At 43.7% G+C, this 26862-nt stretch overlaps 2 long non-coding RNA genes across 3 annotated transcripts; one reads left to right on the forward strand and one right to left on the reverse strand.

The window, feature by feature from the left end:
- Positions 1–528: 528 nt before the first annotated feature.
- Positions 529–7257, reverse strand: LOC308198639. Of its 2 annotated transcripts, none has more exons than XR_013954069.1 (3): positions 7119–7257; positions 4533–4739; positions 529–1901 (listed from the first exon to the last, which is right to left on the reverse strand). It is a non-coding gene; the product is annotated as an uncharacterized lncRNA (long non-coding RNA). The 2 variants fall into 2 exon arrangements; XR_013954070.1 differs by having other exon boundaries at positions 4533–4700; positions 7119–7255.
- Positions 7258–7308: 51 nt separating this feature from the next.
- On the forward strand, positions 7309–25189 carry LOC308198638. Its single transcript, XR_013954068.1, has 3 exons — positions 7309–7440; positions 13512–13669; positions 23794–25189. It is a non-coding gene; the product is annotated as an uncharacterized lncRNA (long non-coding RNA).
- The last annotated feature ends 1673 nt before the right edge of the window (positions 25190–26862 follow it).

Here is a 26862-nt window from a genome sequence, read left to right on the forward strand (position 1 = left end):
ATACACACTTCACAAAAATATCAAATTGCTGCTTTGTCTGTATTCAGGTTTATCTAGATGGTTTAACTACATTACGGTGTTCTTGCCTCTCTATCTGAGCAGAGGAGCATCGTTAGCATTCACCCTTCCTTCTGCTAAAGGAGCAGTTGACATGCTGGCTACAAAACGATACTGTAATTCAATTGCTGGCACATTAGGTTTTTTAACATTAAGACTTGCACTATAAATTCCAATTCTGTATTCTGTCAGTAACTAACAAATGCTGAATTATCTCCTTCCTTAGACATACACCATTGGAATCCATTTAAAGTGCCTAATGATGTATTAATAAAGCATGATTTTCCAGCAGAGTTTCTGAACTCCAGCCACTGGCGCCAGGACCAGTGCTGCCAATCAAATTAGAGTGTCATCACTCCTCAGTAAATAAAGGTTAATTGGATGTACAGTATGAAAGGATCGGGAACGTCAGACATATCTATGGCAGGTTTGTTCTTACTTGAAAGTCTGATATTACATCCCAATTGGCTCGCATGCTTGCCCTGATGCTGCTGGCAGCTTCTGCGCCTGTTATTGTGGACATGGCCAGTTAAGCATGTTCTTCACATACCTGAGGATCTTTGAAAAAGTTCACAGACAAAATATTTAACAGCTTTAGCACTCTGGTGACCTACTGATTCCTACAGAGGGTGGGGATCTGAAGGAGCTCTCATCTTTAATGATTTCTCCATAAGCCCTCTACAGAAACTCCTCTGAGGGGCTGGCGAGGCGCACGAAGAGGTGTCAGCTGCACTTCAGCGGGCGATGGCACAGCTCCTCGGTCTGATGCCTGTACCTCGGCCGGACAGCCCCGCATCCTGCCTCTGTGACTGCCTCGTGCTGGGGAAGCGGCGGGAGCTTCCAGGGTTATCCTTGCCATGGCGTTCCCAGGGCCACCCCCCGCAGCAGCCCTGTGCCCGCAGGCCCCCTTACACGCTGGTCGGGGGGAGGTGGGGAGGTGGGTGGGGGTGGGGTGTGTGTCTGTGTGTGTGTGTGTGTGTGCGAGCAGTTAAAGGCAGCCCTGGTGCTCGGGGAGGCCAGTGGGTCAGGGAGCCCCCGGTGCCGCGGGGCGATGTGCCCGCCCGCGGTGCCAGCAGCATCCCGTGCCCTGCCAGTGTGGCAGGACCGACATGAGACTCTTTGGGTGGCTCTCCAAGGAGCCTGTTAGAACATAACTGAGTAAGTAGCAGAATAAACACAAGGCTGTATTTGCATTAAATAATGTGCAGTTTAACATGAGCTGGAACTTCATCCCAACACATCAGGGATTTCATTATACAAAAAGTCCATCCTGTTTTCCAAAATCCATTAATGTATCTTAAGTGTCTCTTCTCCTTCAGAGACTCTCATTCAAACTCCCAGCTTTTGTTTAGTCTTTCGTTGCTAATTAACCCTCCTGAGCTATTTGCTCCCCGTTCTGCTCTGGAGGCCTGACCTTTCATTGAAGACATCTGATATTTTCAAGCTTTGATTAAAATATTTCCATTAAGTGCTTTTTCAATGAACAAAGGGCTTTTGACGTGAACAAAAATGTATTATCTGAAATATTTGGTTTTGCTAAATTGTATCAATTTTACACAAAATTGCATTAATTGTACAGGCAAAAAAAAAATCTTCAGTGAAAAAAAAAAGTAATTCTGAAATGGAAAGCATTTTAGGTTTTTGCTTCTTATTTATAAATATGTTCTTTTGAAATCATGGAATGGTTGAGCTTGGAGGCACCTCTGGGTCCATCTGCTCCAACCCCTTCTCAAGCAGGGCCACCCATAGGGGAGGTCCAGGACCACGTCCAGGAGGCTTTTGAAGATCTCCAAGGAAACAGGGTGTCCAGAGAGGTTGTGGAGCCTGTCTCAGTGCTCCATCACCTGCACAATAAAGAAGTGCTTACTGATGTTCAAATCTAGCAGCAATAACTGCAATTTACAACATACAACCAGTTTTAAACTACCCATGAAAAAAATATTGGTTTTTAGGATCATTAAATTTTGGTCAGGCATTCGAAAGGAGTCATTACACAAACAGATCCTTAGGTGGCGAGGGTATTTGCCTCAGAAGGCTCTCTCTCCTTCCAAGGAAGCCATGTGGATTTTTGCCTTTAACTCCGGGTCTTTGGTATGCAAACGCCTCACTGGTGGAGTTGACCCTTCAAGACTGCACATGGTGAACCACAAAGGGTTAATCATAACTTCAGCAGATCTTTTCTGTTCTGCTTTCAAATGTGCATACACTGGGCTGCTCTACAAATCTAACAAGCTAATTTACAATAAAAGTAAGCCCTTGAAAAATGATTGGTTGGCACTAAAATGTTTCCAGCTTTATAGTATCATAGCATGATATCATTAACCAAAATGAGCAAAAGTCTGGGAACAGAACAAAAACAAAGGGACGACTCTAGTAACAATGGAAAAAGGGACAATGAAGGCACTGTCTACTGGTTTGTAATACAATGCTGACATGCACTGCTATTGCGTGTTAATGCTGTACCATCAGTGCATCTCATTGTCAGCGCTTGTATTGTGACAAACACAATGCTCATCAATTAGGAGATTCGTGGTCATTGGAGAGAACTCATGAGTCTCCCATCCATTTTTAATGGGAGATGTAATTTGTCCCACGTTTTCTGTTTCACTGATAAATAAAGCACACAAAGATAATGTAAATTGAAAGCAACAGTTCCAGGCTGAATTCAGGTCAACTAAGTGAAACAAACCTGCCTGGGAAGCCTACAGTTGAGTTTCTTGGTTTCTATAGAAGTCAGGTATCACACGAAGGCATGAGGTCAGCACATAATCCCCAGTCATGCATTTTAGGTTATTTTACCATATTTCAAAGGATTTTCAGGTCACCTGTTACATTTTCCCTTACGTTTCAGTGGGAGTGATGTACCGGGTTGTGAGCGATGGAATCACAATGTTGTCATGTCAGCATGTGAGCTGGCTGCCTATGGTATGTAGTTCACCAAAAGCTTTCTCTTTTCGTCATCCTTTCAACTCCCCATTTTTGAGGTTTCCCCATCCCCAGCCGTGCCCGTTTGTTTGTGGGATGTGGCTGGGCTTCACCTGGGCTGATGTGTGAGCCCTGCCTGGTCAAACTGACTTTCTGCTGCTGCCTCTTGTTTCTCCTCACTGTTTACGTTTCTTTCTTCTACATACACCCCTCCTGCTATGTTAGGGCTGTTTCTGCTCCTCCCGCCCCGCCACCCCAGAGCTGCCCCCGCTGTCCCACAGCTCTGTGTCTGCAGACATGGCGGAGCACAGCATTTCTCTTCCTTTCTCTTACCCTGCACTTTCCACCATTTCTGTGTTGAGCGGCACCTTTCTGGAGAATTCTTAGGTATTTAGAAGTATGAACAAAATCTGAATTTCGGCTGCTCCTTGGGAACGGCAGAAGAGCCCATGTGTGTCGGGGATTTAAGGCCCCACAGCAAGAAAAAGGCTCGCTCAGAAGAGAAGGTGAATTTCTCAGCTTCTGCAGAGAGGAAAGGTCTTCAGCAGCAAAGGCAATGCACCAACCTGGCACCTTTGGCAGTCCATTAAGCTGCCCTAAAATTAATGGCTTTATTTTTCACCTTACTTACAGAAACACTGTGGCTTTTTAAGCGCTTGTATGAATAGTAACAATGGCCATTTCCTTGTGGGCCAAGCTACAAAAGATCACTACAAAATGCACCCTGCTTCTGTATGTAACTGCATTTTTGTTCTTTCTCTTGCTTTAAAATACGTATTTTTCATTTAATATGTTGCTGAAAGCACCTTCAGGCATGAACCTCTTCCTCTCTCTTCCTGCAGTATTTCCACAGCCAAATTGTAATTGTTTCAAAAATCTGTCACAACACACTCGCCTCCATCAGGAAAGAGAGACATGCATGGTCTCCGTAGAGGGTGTCCTCAGTGCCAGGCACGGGAATGCTCTGCTTCAGCAGAAGCAATAGGGCTTTCTGCCCCTGTTTATCACATCCCACCTTCAATTTATTTCTTGGTTTTATCTTATTCCTTTGCTACATCTTCCACAGTATCATCCTAAGGTTGGATTTTTAGAAATGTTGCTTGCTCTCCTCCACAGATACACCAGATATTTGTGTATGCAGTTTTAACTTACTGAATGGAAAAGTATCTCTCTGATCAATTAAATCAGATGATGTCCAGTCTATCTGGAAACAGATGAGAAAGTAACATCCCTAAAAGTAGACATTTGTGCTGTAGCCAGATTGGATTATGGGTTTAAGACACTGCTCATTTTCTTGATGAAAGAAGCAGTAAACAGCAGAATATAACAGAAAAATTTGGATGAACTTGGCTCCATTTTCCTTGTTATCCCACCACTTTCAATGGAAAATTTCTTAGCGTATATCAACATTATCAAGACAGAGTTTGTGTCTTCCCAAATATTTGTGCAACACCACCCTGACCTCTCTGTTAACCAACATAGCCTCTCATGTGAATGAGTAACATCCTCAACAGCAACACCACTGCGCAGCAGCTGCAGGAAGCACCGACCTCCGTCATTTAGGAAGATTCAGTCAGAATTGTTGAGTATTTGCCTCTTCTGCCCAGGCCCACCAAGGCAGATGCAACACCGCATGGGGCGGACCCGGGGGGCTGGATGATGCTGCCCGCCACACGCCCGCAGCTGCACTGCAACACCTCTGCTCTCTTTTGGGGGACCTGGTGATAGCAAGAAACATGCTAAATCCTCCAGCCATGCTGAAAATGAAAAAAGGAGATAAGAAGAGTCAAGTACAGTGGAGATGATTTCCCCTCCTACCACAGACTCTTTGGAAGCTGAAAAATTGACTTCCATTTCATCCATTTTAATGTTGAAGGGTAGGCTATCCACGACTTGACATTAAGATTGTTGGTGCTTTGTCATGCCAACACTGCAGCTTCAGAATATACAATGGAAAAAGTTATATTGATGCAAGATTCTGCATGAGCTTTCAATGACAAAACTCACAGCATTCAGACCAAAGGTCCACTGCTGCCTGTCCTCACTTCCCCATGCACGCGCACTAAAGCAGGGCTATAATATCAAAAAGATACTCTGGTGTGTGCAGTTAATTCCAAAGAAAGGTGTTTTTAAAACACAGATCTGTCCGTTGTTCAGCTTATTTTTCAGTTCTGTTTAGAGTCTCCAAGGGAAAGGAAAGTGTTTGTTTCTATTTCAGTGTTTTTAAAGGTAGGTCTGCGCTTCAATACTGAGACCCCACCCAAAATCACTCAATTTCCAAACTCCTAAATCTATGTTCCACTTTGGGCTGTTGCCAAGTTATCTAACCTGGGATAATTTACCATTCTCAAAGCCAGAGCATTGCTTGCTGGGCTGCACCACAATGCTCAGCACCATGGGGCTGTCGATCAGGTCTCCTAGTACACCCTTGCCCATGCACATTTACATGGGTATTCTGGGCATGCCACAAGGCCTGAAGTATTTTCCATCACTGCCAAGCCCAGAAAAGAGCCAGAATCCTGCCGTGTCCGTCTGCAGGGCCCGCAGGACTGCGCCACCCCAGAGCACAGTCCGGGAGGAGCGCAGGAGCTCAGCCCTGCTGCAGCTCCAGCACCCGGGCTAATGCCGAGACGCCCAGCAGAGCAGGAACGCGTCTGGCTGGAAATGAAGACAAGTTGCCTCCATTTCTCATTCCCAGATAAATGGCTGAGGGGAAGAGTATCCGAGTAATGGAAACCTGGCAGAAATTTGTCTTTTTTTGGTTCTCCAGCTTTCCCATATAAAGAGTCAGTTATTGTTTAGCTGCAAAATATGCTGTGCTATATCAGCCCATGCTTGAGCGCAAGGCAGGGTCAAGGTTGGCTTGTGCTCAGAATTAACATGCTAACAATCTTCTCTTGGAACCACCCTTCTATCTCTGTCACTTATTCTTAGCATTCTTCTCAGAAGTGCATTTCAGTATATTATTATCTCGCTATGTGTTTTCTGCTTTTCCCTATGTTAAATTTACTTATCTAGCATTCCCAAATTGATAGGATTTCCATAACATATTTCAAAAACTACGTTTTAATTTAAAGCATGTGGTTTTAGTTATAATCTGTGTAGATGTCTATTCTTTCAGCATGTGGTAGCACAAGAGACAGATAAAGAGGTGAAATTCTTTTTTGTTTGTTTGTTTGTTTTTTTGTTACATTGAAGTCATATTATTCCAGGGAAAATAAAACACAGTCAACAGAATGTCATCTACTCTTTAAACATCATTTCATGATCATAATGATATCATTACAAATGTGCTTCAAATGTATGTGTAACAGCTTAGGGATTGCCATCCATAACAAATTCCTATCTGGGACTTGTTTAAATATAACAATCTGCCTTCCCAGATCATATTATGTCAGTGAATACACACTACTCCTTGGAATTAGATTTCTATAAGGAAAGATTAGCCTTGTATAACATAATGTTGCATTTTATTGTTCTCATCTATACTAAATGTAAATCGTGTCTCAGTTACAATAATAATTCAAAGAGAAAATGCAAAAGGAAAGACATAAATATGAAAAAGAAAGATAGGATATATAGGAACACAATGCTTTTGAAACTTGGCTTGAAAGTAAAATACATAGCTTTTTTTACAATGCTCTGATACTATTCAGTTACCCAATGAATTTTTGGGAAATAATATCATATCTGCACCTTCATGAACAGCACAGCTGGAGGAGAATGTGAATGAGACAACACCAACTCTGTCAGTGAAGCACCCTTTGAAAGAGGTGCTGCCTGTTCCAGTTGTGCATTCATATAGCAATTAAGAAATCTAGAAGTTTACCTAAGTTTGCTTAGGAGAAAGAACTGAAGAAAGCAGTCCTAAAATACAACTCTTCTAACATCTGAAAAACAAGTAATGCAACTTCGTGTTTAAATAGTGCTTTTAAAAATAATAATAATAATAAAATAGATTAGATTGCAAGCTGTTTAGCTGAAGTGTGTAGGCAAGCCCTTGCAAACAAAGGATGCTTTCTCTAAACCACAAATCTATTTGCACCATGAAGACAGAGGCACTGTACTTACCCTTGCACAGCTAAGGAGCAGTCAGCTTGGAAAAGCTGCTTGTGGCCCAGGGGAACGTAACCTACCTGCTCTAGGGAAGGAAGGTAGCAGCGGCCAGCTGTCCACAGAAGGGAGCAAGGCTCTCCTTCAAGGAGCAGGAGGGCTCACAGCTGCTCTCCTGAGAGCAAGGATCTGCAAGGCAGCCTGGCTTCAACCAGCTGGAGAAAATCAACTGCTTTCCTCCAAGAGGCTATAAAAGGGTGAGGCTGAGGAGGTGCATGTGCTATAGGAGCAGGCAGGATGGCCTGGGGGAAGAGGTGGGGTGTTTGCATGGTGATGTGGTGAGCCTCAGCGTAAGCAGTATGCGGAGGATGTGGGGCTATAGCCGCCTGGCAGGCACCAAAGGAGGTGAGTGTGAACTGGTGAAGGCTTCTCTCCGGCTTCTTACCGGGTCTCTCTCCATAGATGTCTTCTTCGGGACTAAACTAAAATTGGATCATTGTGTACCTATAGTTCAAGCTTGACTTAATGTCATTCTTGGAGTATGTTTGGACCTAAAAATGTGCTTGAAATACTCTGGAGACACTTTAAATTTGGCCTGTAGGGTTTTTGCAGTATCCTTGTACTTCTGTTGCATATCCTAAGTAGATCTATTGTATGCTGCGTTTTGTGCTGTGACCTATGTTGTATCAGCTAGAGCTTCAGTAGGAGTTATTTCCAGCAAGTTCTGTAACAGTACATCTGGTGGCGCTCTCAGTATGGGAAGGGGAAAGAGGAAGACTAGGTCCCTGCAGTGCTATATTAGCAGGAGCTGCAAAATACTGGCTCCTTGCCTTGTCTGCAGTGGTGTGGAAGTGGTTTATCAACAAGGCAGACCTGTCCTCCCAGGCAATGTGAAGGGCCCATAGTGGAGATGTCTTTCCCTGCCTCCTTTCCAGCAGTGCCCTGTACAGCCTTGCCCCTCGGTAGCTGGAAGGGGCTCCTGCAGAAGGCTTTCCGCCTGGCATGATCCGTGCAGCTCCATCACAGTGCTGCTCTTCCAAGCTGTGCTAGTCACTCCCGGACTTGCTTTGTGGAGTATGCAGTTTCCCTGCTTCCAAGAAATAGTAATACAAAATAAGATTACAAAGGTCTGGAGAGGGTCAATGGGGCTGTAGAAGAAGTCTTACAGCAAGAATGGAGACAGCTCTAGCTCTTACTCTGATGAAAGGCCAAATCCTGCTTTTTTCTTATAACACAAATTAATCCCTGGTGATGTACAACTTGGGTTAGTAAGAGCACTAACCAATTCTCCTGTGTATCAAGCAAATCAGCCTTTCCTTCTTTAAACAGCAGTTTGTACAGATGTGTAAATAGAAAATGTTGTTTTGCTTCTCAGGGGATCTATTGTTTGGTGGAACAATAATAATAGTTTCCAAATGTATTTCAGCATTAAAGCATGTGTATTTCTGCAAAGATCGGCTTTGCTTACAGGAACACAAAACCTCTCAGTAATTACCAGGAAAAGCTGACTCACTCTTTAAGACTTTTCCATAAGGGTCAAGATGGAGCTCCAGAAATCTCAGGCTGAGAAACCAGCTGCAACCTCATTACTTATGGGGTTTTCTAGTTTCCTAAATTCATCTTATTATCGCCATATTATACTTTAATATTTCATGGCATGCACTGAGTATTCACATGTGTTATGCCGAGAGGAGTGTATGCTTGGTCTTGTTGTTAGAGGAATAATGGGGTCATGCACAAATGTTTCTGTGCATCCAGGAGAATCTAAGATGTAGAGTTGATTTATGAGAAGAAGATGATGCTGGGAGAACTGGATGCTTTCTATGCTGTTAAAACCAATGTTGTCTAGGCTTGAACAGAAGTTAATGTCCTTTAGTTTGCATGCAAAAAGGCTGATAGCGTTCTTCTACTGGTAATCTGGACTTCCACCACTGTAGCTTGTGTGATTTTGAGGAGTGGGGGTTTGAAGCATCATGGGTATGTTGCTTCAAAAAACCCAATGTGTTGAACCTCCTCTTCAGGTCTCACCCTGTCTCCATTAGTGTGAGATGTGGCCAGGTGGTGATCTGGGGCTTTGCATTGGAGGACTCTGAGGGAAGACCTTTCTGCATCAGGTTAAGGCAGTTTCAGGCGTCCTTTGTGAGAATTGGTTCATCTTCTGCCCTTAGCAGACTTAAAACCAGACCCATTATTAGGCTCTGAAAGAAGCCAATTTTCTTTCCTGTAACTTGAAACAAAAGCATGGGGTGGTACACCCCTGTTTGCAGATAAAAGCTTCCTGACCAGATGGCAGAGCAATAGGAAAGGTTTTGGGCAACTGCCACTCCCCTCTCAGCTGGGGGGACAACCAGAAGGTGGGCGTCCGCAGTGCAAAGCCTGCACGGGCCCCCGGGGTGGTAATAAATTAGAGAGGAGAGCTGGAGCAACACCATGAATGAGAATTTAATTACACACTTCTTGTGTTTCCTGAGACTGGTATATGCTGGCAAGGAGTGTTTTCTGAAGGAAATGAGAAGCTGATAACTGGTGAGATATAGCTGTAAAAATCTGCATGTAATGAGTCCTGTACTGAATGAACTGCTCCATTAATAGAAATTGTCTGAACCTACATTTTTGAAATTTGTGTGTCTTGAGCATTTGCTCAGCAATAATTTGTCACTCGAGGAACACAGCACAGAGTAAGTGTGGTCAGACTGTGACCACCTTCTCCTCCTGCTGATTAATAGAAGATGAGCCTGGCAGGAGGTGATCAAGAGTAGTCAGTCCAGGTATTCAGGAGGACATTAGGAGTTCTGTGGGTGCTTGACCTCCATGAAGTTAACAGATGGAGGTGACTGCATGTTTAGTCTTCTGAGTGCTGCAGACACACAAGCCACAGTCCTTAATTACCAGCCCACTCCAGGATGTGTGTGGAGAGGTGGAGGTGAAACGTGTGTCAAATGTTCAACAAGAAACATCAGGGTTTTCAGGGTGTTTTGCAAATCTTTGCAACATATTTGTGTTTTCTGGCTTTCTGAAGGACTGACGGAAATAGCTTGTTGAAGCTAAGAAGCACTGCGTGCTTTAAAAAAGCAAACCAACAACTCCTACCAGTTGTGGTGGTTTCACACTGGTAGATAGCTAAGCACCCCAGCTACCAAAACCTTGCCATATAAGCCTAACACATCAGTAGACAGACTAAAGATAACATGCAATGCTGGATATATCTTAATACTTGTTAACTCATGAGTCCATTGGTACACTTAAGAGAAAGTCAGCCTTCTAACAACCCTTATTTTTTTATTTACTGTTTGTGTTAATATTCTCACAGGCTTTACAAAACCTTATGGCTACCCTTTAAACTTGGCTAAGCATTTAAAGCTCTCTCTAAATTCTGTTTCTCTTTAAAGAGTAAGGCAAGTCAGAACTTCTGTTCATGATGCAAAGGAAACTTACTTCACTGAGAAAATGTGTAGGAGGCTTTTTATAATACACCCAATAAAAACATTGCTATAAAAAAATAAATGAGATGAATAAATGTAAACTTGAATCTAAGGTTGTGGAACTATTTTTTACATCAACTTTTGAAGGTGGCCTAAGTATATTCTAGTGTGATAATGCTTTTCTATGTCCACAATGCCTATTCACGCTTGGCTGATGCAAGAAGCAAGCCAGTTGCAGGAATCAAGTAACAGCTGTTGTCAGGGGAAAACAGACATGCACAACTCCGAGCTGCTAATGTAATGTGAAAAAGAAATGGGTTGCAAACAGTGCTGTTGTGATACCAGCCACATGAAACTCGGCATGGTAGTCTGCAGAATGGAGTACATCTCTCATCCCAAGGGGAACAGAGGGGCTGCAAGGCAAAACAGCCCAAACATCAGCAGCGATGAGAGGTTAGCTTTGTGTGAGGATGGCTTCATGCTCTCATGACCTGTGAGTACATGCCTCCCCTGGGCTGGAGTCTTGTGTGCCAGATCTGCCTGTAGGCAATGGTCTTTTTCTGCTTTACTGACAAGTTTTCAATAATTGTGAGTTCTGAGACTAGGAGGTTGAAAATATTTTTATAACTAACAACAAATAGGATGTGTGTGGGGGGGGGGGGTTTGGGGGGGAGGGGAAGGGTCTGGTGAAAGTGGATGGTAGCTAGTGCTGATTATAGAGGTGGTTCTTAATTAAGATAATACCAGTGTTTAGGGAAAAGGAAATAATTATTAAAAAAAACTTTAAAAGGGATGCCTTGGGTTGGTCTATTTTAGAGGAATATTTGGTTCCTAAAAGAGCAATGCCCTCTGCCAGTACTAGACATAGGTGTCTTCAGTGGGGACCGAGTTTTAACCTTTGTGTTGAGGACCTAGTCTGAAAGCAGGCGTGAAGAGCTTCCTGTTGGAGGGGAGGTGCTGCAGGCGGCAGCAGTCTGCAGTGAGGTGATTTCCTGATGCGCTGAGCAAGCTCTTCCCGCTCTCCAACCAGAACCAGGACACCTTGTCTGAATTTCAGAGTTAGTCTCTGTGTGGCCAGAAAAGGCCAAACAGTGCTCTCTGACCTCTGATACAGCTGGGATCTTTATGCTCCACGCATCCTTTCACTTCTGTACCATTGCCAGAGCTCTCCCTCACCTACTGCTTCGCTTTGATTTCAGGAGACCAAGAGGACTTGGTGCTTCCTTTGGGACCACTCCAGCAGTGGATCATCTCCGAGTGCTGGATAAGGAACGACTGCTAGCTTTCCTAGGGATTTGTTTGTCTGGCCTTGACTTCCACCAGTTTCTTTTGCTATGTTTTTCACAGGGCACTGTAGTACCCAGTATTTTCTCTTGAAAGCATTCAGATGCTGTAATCCAGTCCCCTTTCTGTTCAGCGATGATAAACCCAAAGCCTAATGAGTTCTTTAGGTCTGTTACTGCCCTGCATGTTTTCTTTAGATCTCAAGTTATTTCTGTGGATCTCCTCTCCTCTTTGTCTTCACAGCCCTAAGAGGAGGGCTGGTTCGTGTGGGGCCAGCCGGAGCTGCGAGGAGGGCTGGCCGAGGCGAGCAGCGGTGTGGTGCTGGTGGGTGCCTGCGGGCTGCCGTGCCCTGGCTGAGTCCTGCCGGCGCTGATTGCCACTTGCGAGTTGTTAAAGGGAACTTTGAATTGTATCAGACCTAGGAGAGGTCACTGGGGAACCTCGGTAATAACATTTCCCTACCTCCATCGTATTCAGGGCTGAAAACAGTTTTTTGGATCTCATTTATAAAGCTCCTCATGCAAAAACAATTTCATAATAATATGAAGTATATGCAGTTTCTTTTTTTATCCAGACAGAATATCAAATGTAATCAGGGCTGTTTAACCTGTAAAGCAGTGCTGATCGGTATTAGGTATATTTTTGACTTTTTAGCACTTTGAATTAAATTGTGTAGTGCGTTGCATGCACTGCCTTAATTTGATGACAAGTGATGTGGGTCATTTGGCTGGACCATTTGAAATGCTGATGTGGTTCTGGTACTTCTGCATCATTGAAATCCCTGGTATGTTAAAACTTACCCCCCCAAAATACTCTTTTGTTGCTTTTCTTACCAGGCCTTTAGAGGCTTGAAATTCAAAATATCTGGAACTCTTCCTCCGTCAGAGCCCTTCCTTCCAGGGATTTCTGTGGTAATGTCTGAAGTTTTTCTTATTAATTACTTTCCCATTTCGAATTGGTATTAAAGATGGCAATCCATTGTATTCCTTCTAGCTGAAAGCTTTCTTTCCTGATTATGGATTTTCTAGGCCTTTAACAAACTTATTTTAAAATAATTCTCCTCAAGTTTGTTCCCACCAGTATAATTCAACTTCCCTTCACTTTAAGAAGTAATGCTTTGGTTTCAGTCTGTACAGTTATATATTTACTAAGTAGGGCTGCTGTCTGCCTGCATGGGGAGTACGATGTCAAGCAGAGGCTCCTAGGAGGCCATCAGTAATCAGAATGGTAATTACCTCATTTTTATCATCATAAAGTCCAAACTTTTTCCCCCAGGTTTCTTCATCACTTTTAAAAAACAATGGTTTTACTATTGAATGGAGGACCTCCTGTACACAACAACTGAAATCAAGCCACAGAAGTCTTTTGCACAATGTAGCCCAATAATTAAATAGTAAATCATCCCGTTTTCAGCTGGATTCAGTAGACTGTGCTGATGTTGCTATACCTCTTTCTGGGCTTTGAGGCAGGCTGCTGAGCCATGCATGCTTGGGTTCCCACACCTGAGGCCAGCTGGGACTCAGACAAGCAGTACTGTCCCCAGAGTGGCCCTGCTGGAAGCCTACATGGCCCTACACAGCCACGAGAACCCCGGTGTTGCCAGCTTGTTTAGAAAACTGACGTACCTTCACTGCAGGATTTTTCATTTCAGAGACAACTTTGGTTAGTCAGTTGATTCTGAAGGGGAGGGGAAAAAAAACATTACATTCTTTTCTAAAGAGACTTTAGTTTTTTTTGGTTGCATGGAAAAATCACTTTGACCTAATGAAGGTTGAGGCGGGCAGCACAGCTCCACAAACAGCCTGACCCATGGATGCCAGCCAGAGGAACTGCCCCCAGCTCTCCTGCAGCCCTCCGGCTGTCCTCGGGGGCCACCCCAGCTGCAGCTGCTCCGTTTGCTGGTGCCACCTCTTCATGGTGCGTCTCCTGTGAGTAGATCAAATATGCCTGATTTTTGTAGAGTGCTGTGAAGAGGCTTTTAGGAGTTCTCAAGGCAATCAGTGCAGCATCGTAATGTCCTCCTCATTCAGTAGCTGACTGAGGAAGTCTGGGGGCTGCCAGGGAGAAACCTCGCAAGAAACCTCTGCGGAGAGAAGCAGCTTGCAGCTAGCTGGGGTAACCAGGCTGGGCAGGGCGCTGGACCGCCCGTCAGCTCGGCCTCTCTTCCTTCAGGCTCAATTTCTGTGGTGTGCGGGGTGAGGGAGCCTGCCTGGTGCCCTCCCGTTTGCGCAGAGTGGTCCCCACGAGGATGGCAAGGCCTTCTTCCTTGCCAGACAGAGCAAAGGGGCCTCTCCTTCACCCCTGGCAGCAGGGCTGTATCTTCCCGTGGTGCAAGCTGCTCTCTAGATGCTAACTATGATCATGTCCGGGGTTCGAAAAGCAGCTGTTCATGTGAATGTTATTCCTTAATTAAGAATAGTTGTAAAACCTTCATATGACCTTATTATGAATCAGGTACAGACAAGTACAAACTGTTTTGTATTACACTTAAAAGAAAGTATCCTACTTGCTGCACCTTACTCCCACAAACAATTAAAGAAAGTGGTGATTATCGGAATCTATTGATAGCAGTATTTGGCTTAGACAATGGTAGAGGTAGAAGTGATAATTCAAGCTTAATGTGTACCGTAAGAAAATTGAAAGACCAAGAAAATGGAAATTTATGTAAATTTCCAAGTACAACTTATAAGGTTACAGAATATGTGGGATACGTTGTAACTAGCTCTTCAGGTATAGGTTGGTTTGACTTTCTAATCTGAATAGCTGCTTTCCTTCAGAGAACACCCTCCAAATAGCAGCTTTTAAATTTTAGGAGAGTAAAGACAGTTGCTTGTGATTTGACTGAAACATCCAATTTCCACCATTGTTCCACTCTTCCTCCTCTTGGGATAAGTGGAGTACCTAGTGGCACGTGTAGTGACCAGGAAAGTGGATCAAATGTATCCACAGTAAACAGCTCTTGCAGGTCCCTTTTTTTGTCATCTTGTTTGCAGGGTGGGAAGGGTACTTTTGGGGAGCAAGGGGTGTTGAGCTACAAAGCGCAACTCTGAGGCTGTTGGATGATTAAACTCTAAGGGTCTTATGAGAAACCCAAAGAGTTTCTAATAAGGGGTACTCAATTATCTCTAAGCCAAGATATTACCAAAAAAGACACTTTTTTTTTCTCTTGTAGGCTATAAGTCAGTTATCTATCACTTCAGAGGAGCAGACCAGCAGTAATGAGAACAAAGGCCTCCCCACTGAGCACGTGGGCTCTAGCAAGGCTTGTGAAGTGCTCAGAGCCGGGGCTGTGGGGGCTGCTGGTGGGGTGTGTTATGGCTGGGGGTGCAAGCCGAGCTCCTGCACACCCTCAATTAGCCGAACACCAGCAATGTGTGCTTTATTAGATCGCCTCCACTGGGGAAGCTAAGAGTTCCTGTTATCACTTACTCCCTGTTACCATTTATTCTCAAAGGCAGGAGGGAAATGTTTTGAAACTAAGGTGGAAACCAGCAAGTTGCCTTCTGAAACAGCATCTATTCCCGTGTGTTTTCAGTTGCACCTGCCGACTCAGCAAAACCCACCAGCTTTCACTAGAATTTGTTCTTTTCAGGAGCGCCAGAAGCCTGCAGAGGAGTGGGTGGGCTCTACGTTATGTACAGAAACCCCCACAGGCTCAGTCTTACTCCAATTCATACATATAAAACTTCCACTTATTTCAAAATTGCATGATCAAGCTGTAAATTCTCCCTGTGGAGCTGATTTTTTGTTCATGTTTGCAACGCTGCCCCGAGACCAAGGCAGAACTTAACCCTAGAAGCTTAACTCTTGGGCTGACCACAAGTCAGGATAACATCATACATGTTTTTGAACTCGAGTTGAATTTTAATGTTGATAATGATCAAAAGTCTTAAAACTATATTTGGAAATTGCTGACCATCAATATATATTTTGTTTTGTATCTGCATTTAGAATACATTTCTAAAGTATACTTGTGGATTCAGCTAAATCCTGGTTTTAGCTGGGGGTTTTGGTCTTGAGAACAAGACCTTGTCCCTTTAAGGGGTGATAGGAAAAATAACTTTACGTTTTCAAAAGAACTAACTTGTTCTTTAATCTGACAATTTCCATTTTCATAAGTCTTTTCTCCACAGTTATTAAACATCTTTAAAATATAATTTAAAAAATGTAATAACCTTTGTCATCTGTTCTACGGCTTGCCTTCAGCCAGTGCACTAGTTGTGAATACAGAATTTGAAATTAAATTTACTAATCTCATAGAGAAAGGACACTCTAGAAAATATTGCATTCACAATTTATACTGCCAGAGCAAGCTAAGAACAACTAATTCTATCAAGTAACAAAATAAATTATACATTCTCTCTCCTGGTGGAGCTAAAATATTTCACAAAATCATTCAAAAAGCTTCTCATGTACAACCAAAGGAAAATACCAATTAGCCAGAGTCTCTGGCTAATGATGAAGTGGGACTGTTTTTTTCTTTCAAGGTAACAGGACAGAGGCTAATTATTTTTAGCAGATGGGCCTGGTGAGATGGACAGGAGGAATTGCTCCACTCTTTAATAGATGGTGTAGCTGCTGGGCACAGCCCCATCCTCCTGGGGGTGCTGGGGTCTGTGCCAAGCAGTGCGTGTATGGTGGTGACACGTGGAAGTGTCTGCAAGGGCTCCCGGTTGCAGAAGGATGCTTATGCACTCCATCACCTCTTCAGCTTCCAGTGCACGGCATTTGCTCATACCTTACAGGCAAATCAAGGTTCTCTCTGGAGAAGGATCTCTACACAAATGTATAGACACAAAGTGGAGGTGTATATACAACTGAATATATTTTTTTATGGTAAAATAAATGACGCAAGTAGGTGTGATTTAAAGACAATACCTCTGAAATATACTGTAACCAAAAGAAGTGATTCCGTCAATTCAAATTTTAAATAATTCAAGTGACTCTGAAATCCAAGGTACTGACCCAGGGAAGTTAAAAGAATTGGCGTTACAGAAGAAGAGTGATTTATTTCTGTTGCATGAATTTACAGCTATCTGCAGCGTAAAGAAACGGTAAGCCTGCCAGAGAGCCCTCCTCTCTGCAGCCCTCTGGAGCCTTGCGGGGTGCCTGGGGCCAGCTGGCCGTGGCAGCGGCGTGCCCCACAGTCCATCCCATGGAACCAAGCAGTGCCCAGGGGCCTGTGGTATTTGTTGTCTATGGTTGCTGTAAAGGTCAAAGAGTTGTCCTGTGGACATCCCCAAATCTCCCTTTAACCTCAGAAAAGTCCCCAAATATTACACAACGTAGTCCAAGAGATGGTGGCTATTGGTGCAGCCATATATGTGGGATTTGGTAGCAGACAGTGACCATAACTGATATTTTCCTTCCTCCTTGTTTTCTTCTCTGTGTTGGGGTTGCTTTGACTTTCCAAGCTAAGGCTCATAACCCACATGGTCCTGATGAGCTGGAGCGTCCAGCTTGGACTGATTTGGAAAGAGGTTATTAGGAAACAACAGTTTTAGGTAGATTTTAAAGCTGATCTAGTATTCTGAGCTTAAGTTAAATCCACCCAGGAAAGTACTGGAGCAGTTTATTTTTGCTGCAATGTCATTTAACAAAAATACAAATTGTACATGCACATCTTTTCCATGTGACAGAAGAAAATGGAGCTCCCCTCCAAAAAGCCATTTATAGGAATTAAGTCAGAAAACATAACCAAATAAGATAAGCCTTCCCTGGTATTGTTCTAACCACTCAGTTTTTATGTGGCTGTCTTTCTGTCCGTGCTCTGAGTGAATTGCTTGGAAACCAGACAGAAATAAATGGGGAGGAATCAGCATGCTGAAAACAGAGTGCTTTGATTTGTCTTCTCATTCAGCCTCTACCTGTCTGGCCTCTGGAGCTGACCTTTATTTAATTGGGACAAGGCTGGAAGGATCATTAGAAAGCATTAGGTTCCTGTGTCTATTCCACCATCTATTTGTGAAGAAAGGACTGTCCGTAGGGCACATCTATAGCTTAGCAAAGCAGTTGCTGCCTCCTGTCAGGGCTCTAACTGATGCTTCAGAAGAAGTTGAAATAAAACTCTAACACACCTAGAAAATTGAGCAGTGTTTCTCACTGAGGTGGCATTTGGAAGTGTAATCTTCAGGTACTCTATTTTGAAGAAGAAGATTTGTTAGAGGCAATTTCCTTGCTCATAGCCCTGGCCTGCAAGCTCTCTCTGCACTGTGCTGAAAGAGAGAGATTGTTAATGGAAGGAGGGAAGATCATGCATCAAGCGGGTGTTAAATGTAAGTGAGTACCTTTTTGGACAAACAGTGTATTGCTAGTTATAAATGTAGCTCCCATTTGTGTGCCAGTGATGATGCATGGTGAGCGTGCGCGCAGGTGTGCATGCTTCACGTCGCCTGGGCACAGGAGGAGGTCACCTTTTCAAAATCAGGCTCTTTTGTGTTCCCCTACTGTGGCTGCTGTTCTCACAGAATAGATTTTTCTTTCTTTTTCTTTTTTTTTTTTCCAGAAAAGGTGCTTGAAAAAAATATTCTTTAATGAAATGCTTTGGGGTATGTAATCAGAATTTTTTAATGATTCATGTCATAAGTGCAAAGAATTTTGGCTAAAGTAAAAGGTAAGATTTTTTTTAATCATCAACATGCTCATTATTCACTTCCCACTCTAAGCCAAGACAAGAAAAACAGCAGCTTTCTGATGAAAAGAAGAGGGATCCATCAGGTCCCACTCACTTTTCATGAACTAAGCACTGATGTCAGTGACTGTCAGATTCAAGTGATTTTCTCCATAAATCTCCTCTTTACTTGCAAAAAGGAATCATTGTTCCCTAACACTGCACAAGCTTTTTGTTCAGGTTTGCTGTGTATAAAATTTAATGAGAACAGGCACAGAACACATCAAGAGCTGAGCATGTGTCAGTTAGGAAATGTGTGTGTTTGAAAACCTTTTCCTATAATTATCTACATTTCCAGTTACCTACTCAGGGATGATGAGGGGAAAGGGGCTGGGCACTCACTGGAAACAATGGCTTCATGAAAGGCAAGCAGTGCCTGACTGCAAGAATTGTAGGTGGATGGGGGAGAAAAGAGGGAGAAATGGGAAGGAGCTAAAACGACTCCAAAATCAATCGTCCCCACGGCAATATTGTTACAGTCATTTTTTTAGTTTGAAGATTTTGGGTAGCGTTTCTTGACAGACCGCTGCTTGCTACACTAATTGTGATCATCTATTTTGCCGCATGTTTGTCGTGCCCATCTGTTGTATCTGTTTGCACCGTGACCCCATCGCAGGGACATGGCAGTCCGTCTCCTGGTCATGGTGCAGGACACGCAGCGCGGCTGGCAGGGTGCCGGGGATGGCTGGTGCTCCTGGCAAGGGTCGGGACGGCCGTGGTGCCATCCTGTGCTGGTCGTGGCAGGCTGTGAGCGCAGCAGTGAGTGCACATGGGTCGCTAGGAGAGGTCACCTCTCACCTGTGCGCTCAACTGCTCTGCCCCTGCGAAATACAACCTGCCAGAAGTCGCCTTTTTCCTAAATAGTCTGTGATAAATCTTGCCACGTGAAAGAAACACAAGCGATGGCAGTACTTGTTGACAGCAATTTGTCTGTGCTTGCACAAGGCTCGCTGTTTTGAGGCACAAGGGCGTTATCAGGGCCTGTTCTACCTGCTGCGGAGGAAGGCCTCTGCAGCCTGCAGACCCGAGCCGCCTTTCTGGCGTGCCCAGGGAGGGCCAGCCTCCTTTTCTGCTCCTGCTGGGGAGAAAAGCAATCTCCTTGGTTTGTCTTTGTTTTGTGAAAAGAATGACCACTTTGGCTGCCATGGTTTAAAACAGAAATCCATCATTTCTTGTTTCTGAAAACAGGCGTGGCAGGGCCTTCAGGCCACACCAGGGTGGCCGCAGCGAGGCCGGAGGCCTCCTGGCGCAGCGGCCGCTCGGTGGGGCAGGGCCTGGGGACCAGGGCTCCCTGTCACGGCAGCACCCTCTGGGGAAAAGCACCGGCTTCACGCACAGCTGACACACACCGTCTGTAGCACTGATGGCATAAGTCATGTAGGGACTTTTTTTTGGCACCCACAGCCATTTTACAGAAATAACTTCTCCTCTCTCCCTTTCATTTGGCCATCTGCCTGCAGTCCCCCCGACCTGCAGTTCTCCCCCTGACACTTGGTGTTTCCAGCGGGGCTCCAGCTGTGTGCTGGCAGCCTCCCTCTGGAGGTCAGGGGGCTGCCTGCAAGCCCCATGTCCCCTGCCACTGAGTCTGGGGATGTCCCGTGTGCTGAGCCACACAAAACCACAGGGCCCCTCTGGTTTCCAGCTGTTTCTAATCATCCTAATTTTGCATAGATAATAGGAAAGAGCAACATGAAAAGTTCAGGATTAGCTGGCTAATGTTCATATGTGGCTTCTAGATGGCTAAGTGTTCTTTCAGAGCTTATGGGTAACTACTTTCATTGTATGGAAGTCTTACAGGTATAAAATTCAGCTTTTCTTATGCCATGATTCATCATCCTAACTTTTATTTATGAATATTCTTATAAAAACATCAAGATTCCTGTCTTCTTAAAAGACAGAAAGCAATCAAAGAGCAAAGAATATAAGCAAATGTGTGTATTTCATTTTTAATGATATTTTAATAATATTTGAAGTAATTAGAAGTTCTTCTAACTCGTTGCTTCTACAAAACCCTTGTCCTAGACAGTTATTGGAAGAAAATCACACGTGCTTGGAAATCTGGTCCTTGAAATAGAGGTGTGGGCATTCCTGGGCACAGAGGTGGTGCCCCCTCGTATGGGGTTAATTTGTCCTCCTGGGATGGCGGCACGAAGTGAGAGGCTGACGAGGAGCTGCTGCATCCATGGCCCTTGGCCTCCACCCTGTGCTGCGCCCATGGTGTCTGAGCTCCTCCTGCTCCGCTCAGCCCAGGGCCCTTGCTCCTTGTACCCCCGAGAAGAGTTTTTCATACCACCTTCTTCCCATTCCCCTGGAGATGGGGTCTGAAGGCTTTGCTCACAAGCTTTTCCTTGCAGCATGTGAGCATAAGCACGTTTTGATTTGGGGTTCTTGCCCCATTCCTTATGTACTGTGGTATCCAAGGGTGGGAATAGCTGGGGTGAGCTGCATGAGTGCAATAAAGTGTTGTCTTTCCAGTTCTCAATCCCTGAAGCACAGAGTAAATATTTCATCTAGTTTGTGATTGGCTGCTACACTCCAGTAGTTTAGTGGGTACGTTAATAAAATGTATGAAACGTGAGCTAGGTTCAATTAAAACACAGTACATGGAATTTGGCATAAGCCACACTGAGCCTGAAAGATGCAGCTGTCAGTTGCTTTCTTGACTCTTATCTCCATAGCAGCCCATTCAGTATTTGCCTTGAAGTGATTTTTTGAAATGTTTACCAGTATTGTATTTTGGGCACAGTATTGAATTAATAAAAAGAGAAAGAGGTCATGCCCATAATTTGTGTTTGGCATTACAGAACTTGCAGCCTGTCAATAGCATTTTGAATTTTTCTTTCCAATCTATTAAGGTGTTTAATTTGATTTTAACCTTAAACAGTAAGGGTTGGTAGTAGCCATCAACAGTAAATTAATATTGCTGTTTTGTGAGTCATTAATTGCTATGGCTGAATTGCAACAGTAGCTCAATAAAATAAAATTTTGATTTTCACATCTCGTAGGTGGTGTATCTGGAACTACGGGTTATGAAGCTGCATGAAATCTTCTGCAATTAGAACAGAGTGATCTTTATTAACTGGCCTGTGCTATGCAAGGCACAGCCAGTGTCGTTCTCGGGTCTCTGATTTACTGCACTTCATTTATCGAAGTGTGTACATGAAAGCAGAGGTAATTTCCCATAACAGGGGTAGGGTGTGAGTACAATGAAGCCTAGATAGTAAATAATTGCAGCCTCTTTGAAATCCTTTTATGCAGTGACGTTTTATTGATATTTCTTCCTGATCACTCTCAGCTGAGTACAAGAAAAATAAAATGGGCTACCAAATGCCTAGAAAACCATTTCAGAAAGATTATCTGAACATTTCCACGTTCTATAAATTTGACAGAGCAGTGAATGTGTAAGGGATTGTTGCTTCCAAAGGGAAGGCATCGTAGTAAATGATGCAAATTGGCAGGATTACAGAATATAATGAATCCAAAGAAGATTTTAAAATATAATTGGAAAGGGTGTCAAAGAAAAAAAAAATGGTTAGTCTGTTTTATCAGTTATTGGGACTTGAGCTTACATCCTATTAAGAAATTTAGCTGTGCCAGAGAAAAAGATGAAATGTATCGCCGACATTTGTGAGCACTATTACTGAACAGTAAACTGTGTGCAGGGGTGATTGCAGAATAGTTGTCGTGGTTTTTTATTGTTCTTTAACTCCTGAGGGAAGAGCAAATCTGTTTCTCAGAATTTTTTTCTCTGCATTTTGACTTCTGCATTTCCTTATGCTAATCAGACTTGTGTGATGTGAAGTATGATTATGGAAAGCGAATTAACTGTTTCAAGCTGCTGCGTCTCTCGCCTACAGGAACAAGTGCTAACAAGCACCGCTGGGTGCGGGCCCGGCCCCCCCACGGCACGGGCAGCCCGACAGCTCCCCGGGCAGCCCGGGACAGCCACCGGCAGCCCGACACCTCCCCGGGACAGCCACCGGCAGCCCGACACCTCCCGGGCAGCCCGACACCTCCCCGGGACACCTCCCGGGCAGCCCGACACCTCCCGGGGCGGCCGTCCCGTCCCGAGCGCCGAGCCGGGCACGGCGGGGCTGGAAGGGATGCAGGCGGCGCAGCCCCGGGCATAGCTGGAGAGGGACGGACAGCCCTGTCCCAGTGCTCCAGCCCTTGTGACAGAACCTCCCCTTCCCTCGGGTATCTTCAGTGCAGCATCACCAGGAAAATGCACTGTCATCCTGCCTCCTTCTTCCTCCCGTCCCAAAACCTTACTGGAAAAAAATGGAACACAGGTGCCGCAGTCCAGGAATGTGAATAAAGATTCTGAGAGCCCCCAGGCACAAGTTCTCTGACAGAACAGCCTGTGGTGTTCAGCAGCCAGAGCCGCTGTGTGCAGGAGAGGCCCTCCCCGCGCCCTGCGAGCAGACAGAACGGTGTGGCTGCACCGCGGTGACCAGGGTAACAACGAGTCAGCTTGATGCCAAAGTGCACGTTTGTTACAGATATACAGAAACTGAGGATTCAGGTAACCTTAAAAAACAAACACATCGCGTTAAATGATGTTGTGCTGTAGATATGAGACAAAATACGTGTTGTCCGCAGCCCCTGCAGTCCCTGTGCTGGTTAACGCAGCTCCTCTTCCAATTAGACCCCAAGAGATGCAGCTGACTTCCGAGGAATGAGACCCTGCATTTAATGTTTGAAAGGCTAAGAGAGAAGTCATTTTCCTGTAACAAGGAGACATTGTAAAGGGTGACTAAGTGGAAATGCTGAAAGCACTTAAATAATAAAATGAAAATGAAGGTTAAAAAATATGTCTTTGAAAACTGTGTACTGAATCACTCGCATGCAGTGTGTGTTGCTTCTTGCAGCAAAAAAGCATTTTAATTAATTAACATTCTCCAGTTTTTTTTTTTTTTTAACCAGTTGTTTAGCTCAGGCCAGGCTGTGATCTTGTCAGAGAAGAGGAAATGAATGTGCAATTTTTTACAGAATATAATTTTGCAGAAAGTGCGGGGAAATGCAAAGTTGCAAAGTAAATCAAACAGGTCTTAATCTACACATATTGATGCTAGCAATTCCTCTAAACGCAAACCTAGATCCTCCTTCTCTGGCAGGTTTGGAAGTTGGGTTTGCAGTCCATAAAGGAGTAGGTTTGTTGGCTCCTGTTGTGCCCAGTATTTCTTTCGGTGCAATACGAATAACATGTCAGAGGGCTGAGCGGTCACACAAGTCTTTCTTCAGCACTGGGGAAGCTGCTTGAAGCTTCTTACTGGTGGTCATAAACAAATACTATTGTTGAGAATAAAAGCAAGTCCTTTAGCATAAAAACAAATGGTTTCATAAGACTTGAATTTATTCTCACTGTTTTTTCCCCTCCAGAGCTGGAGCACTGCCCACGGAGCCGAGACCACCTCCCTTTGGCTGCGGGGGCTGCGGGCACTGCCTGGTGCTGACCACCCGGGGCTGCGAGGAGCTGGTTCAAGTCCGGTCCCGCAAGGATGTCCAGGGAGGCCGAGACTCCTTTCATTGGAAAAATACAAATGGAAATGAGATAAACCCTTAAACGGAGCTAAGCAAGAGATGAAGCATATAGTCACAGAGTTGACAGCAGCTTTGACTTGCAGGGATCTTCACTCCAGTCATTTCCAATAGTTGAAATTGAGTGTAATTTAGTTTTTAGGCATGTAAAAATTAACTGTCTCAGAAAATAAACATGCCATGTACTTAATAAAGCAAACTCTGAAGGGAAATGATGCTACAATAAAGCTGCCTTAACAGTAGCTGATGCCATTAGAATCTGGTTTTATTGGACAGCTGCTTCTGGTTAATGAATTGATGTTTTAGTTCCCTATTAGGTTATTTCAGAAAATTTTTAGCAATATGTCCTGTCAAAGAATTCTTGTCATTATTTTATTATTGTTTTTAATTCTTCTCATTGTACATAGTTCCTATTCCTTTCCAGCACAAACCTTGGGAGAAAGTAAGAGGAGAGAATACAGAGTCTTGAAAATCTCCCTCTGCAGTATTTCTGTTACGTTATCTGGGGAGAAGCAAAGTAAAAGCACTGTAAAAAAGAAAGATTTGGGTGATGTTCATCAGCTTTGGGGAACATCAAACCTTTTGATGAGCACAAGTCATTAAATGACTGTTGATGGCAGAGTAAGAAACAAGTGCTTAGTCTGTGTAAAAGGACTTAGTAATAAAATCAGCTTCATGACAATCTTAATGAAGAAAAGAGTGTGAGAGGAAGTGTAGAAATAGGCTGAACTAGTTGAAGCTGATGACAGTGAATGTGAACCCAGCTGGAAGTAACCAGCTATCAGAGCAATTACAGCCTGGTGTTTGTGGAGCGGGTGACGATGAATCACGGTGGAACAATGAGGAATCTTTTAACAAGTGCAGTAATACAGTGTGCACCCACTGGGCTAGAGGAGCCACTGGGAAAACTCTGTCTTTGTGCGAGCAAATTATTCCCTTGTGTCAAACATTTAATTTTGACAAGAAAACACATATGCTATAGTACCAAAAGAATAATTCTCTGACTTTTTCTTAAATAGTCAGGTTGCAAATGGACCCAGGCCTGTTATTCTTGTTTAAGAGGCTGGAAAAATTCATGCTTAAAAGAAAACTTTACCTTCAGTGCATAATCTCCAAAAGCAATATGTAAACCAGTATGTAAATTGGTTCTGTGAAGAAAAAAAATCTGACCTGGCTGTCATATGATATGAGTGACAGGTAATAGTATTAATAAACCATCAAATTTAAATGGTAATAATATTTATTCATTGTGTTTTTATTTCTGAACTACCTATTACACTAGGGCTTTAACCCTGAATTTTCTGAGGCTGGAATCATTTCTACAGAGCACAGTAAACCACTTGGATAGTAACTAGCTGTCCTGGAAAAATAACAAATAAGCAAACACTGTTGATGTTTTTCAAATAGATATGGAAAAAAATGATCTGATAAGGTTCAATCACTTCTGCCCTTAGCAATTTATAAGTAAATTATGAATCAAAAGATAATTTCAAGTATGCTGTCACCTACTCTATTGTATGGCCTGTTGACCATGAGTTTCTGGCAGTAACAGTAATAATCCTGGTATGTCATTAAACAATGATAAAAAAAAAATCCAAACCGAAGATGGAGATGAATATTTTGGGGGAAAATTGTTAAGTATATCTTTAAAATTAGATTCCAATTAACGTTTTTAGGATCTCTCTTTTTCCTGGAACCCTTAAAGTAATTTTGGACGTACTGGAGATTTCTGTGAAGCAGAAATCCTGACCTCTAAGTAAGAGGTAAGGTAACTGAGAGATACAGTCAAGCTGTTCACTTTGGTGCAGGGCGTGTCTGTAAGCAGCCTCTGCAAGAAGCCACCATGTCCCCTGCGGCTCCGTCAGACGTGTCGAGGAGGACAGCTGTGCTGTTTGCACAAGTGCCCCGACTACCCCGCTCGGTGTGCTGGCCTGGCACTGCCCCTGCTCTGGGCCCTGCCAGGACATCAGGTCAGGTTTGGGCTCAGAACAATCACTCGTTGCTTTCCGCCTTCTCACTCCTTTTCTACACAGTGGCAAGGCTGAGTATGCTAAATCAGACTTAAATTTGCTGTTTATGCACAGGACAATGAGCAGCAGCTGCCCATTGATAATGGTGTTGATGCAGAGGCTGTGTTGAAAATGTTTCTAAAGTTGCTGAAGAAGCAGAAAATGTATGTTTCTTATTTGAATGAGTTTTACCTTTTTATCTAGAGACAGTGTGTAGCTGAGGAGTCTCTCAAAAATGCCAGGAGCCTGAACAGCACCATAAATAGATTCCTGAATCAAATGTAAATTAAGCTTTCTGCTGCGTTTCTGTAATAATCCATCCAAAAAGGAGCAGAAGCTAAAAACCATAATAACAATGGGATAAATTATACAGTCCCACAATTTTCCTAGCACTGCTGTTAGCATAACACTAGATTGATGTTGTACCTATTTTTATTTTTGCTGCTGGAACAGTCCTTGTCAAAGAAAGGAGGCATACGATTTTCAGTATCTAATGTATTTTGTGAAATATATGGAGTGCTGCACTAATCTGACCTTTTCAGAATTTTTCATTTCAATTGGCTGGTCACCCCGGTCCTTTGCAACAGGTTAGACTCCCCTTTTAATAGGAAGAGGAGGAGTGCAATGGTCAACCGTTCAAAATACTGAATATTAAAAAGGTCAACAGAGTATGGCACAGCAATGTGAAAATGAGACAATGCAATCCCAGATACCTCATTGCAGTGACAAAAATTGTAGCAAGAAGAGAAAATGTCACAACATGAATCTATTTCCAGGAAGGGAAGGGGGCATTGTGTAGAGTGCATCTGTCCTTGCTGCAGTTACAATTGCGTTTGTGCAGACTGCACAAAATCTTTAGCAAAATGATTCTGAATGTGTACCAAAGATATTTCCTGTGGGC

This window comes from Anser brachyrhynchus (genome assembly GCF_964034855.1).
Source record: "Anser brachyrhynchus genome assembly, chromosome: 8".
Classification (NCBI taxonomy): domain Eukaryota; kingdom Metazoa; phylum Chordata; class Aves; order Anseriformes; family Anatidae; genus Anser; species Anser brachyrhynchus.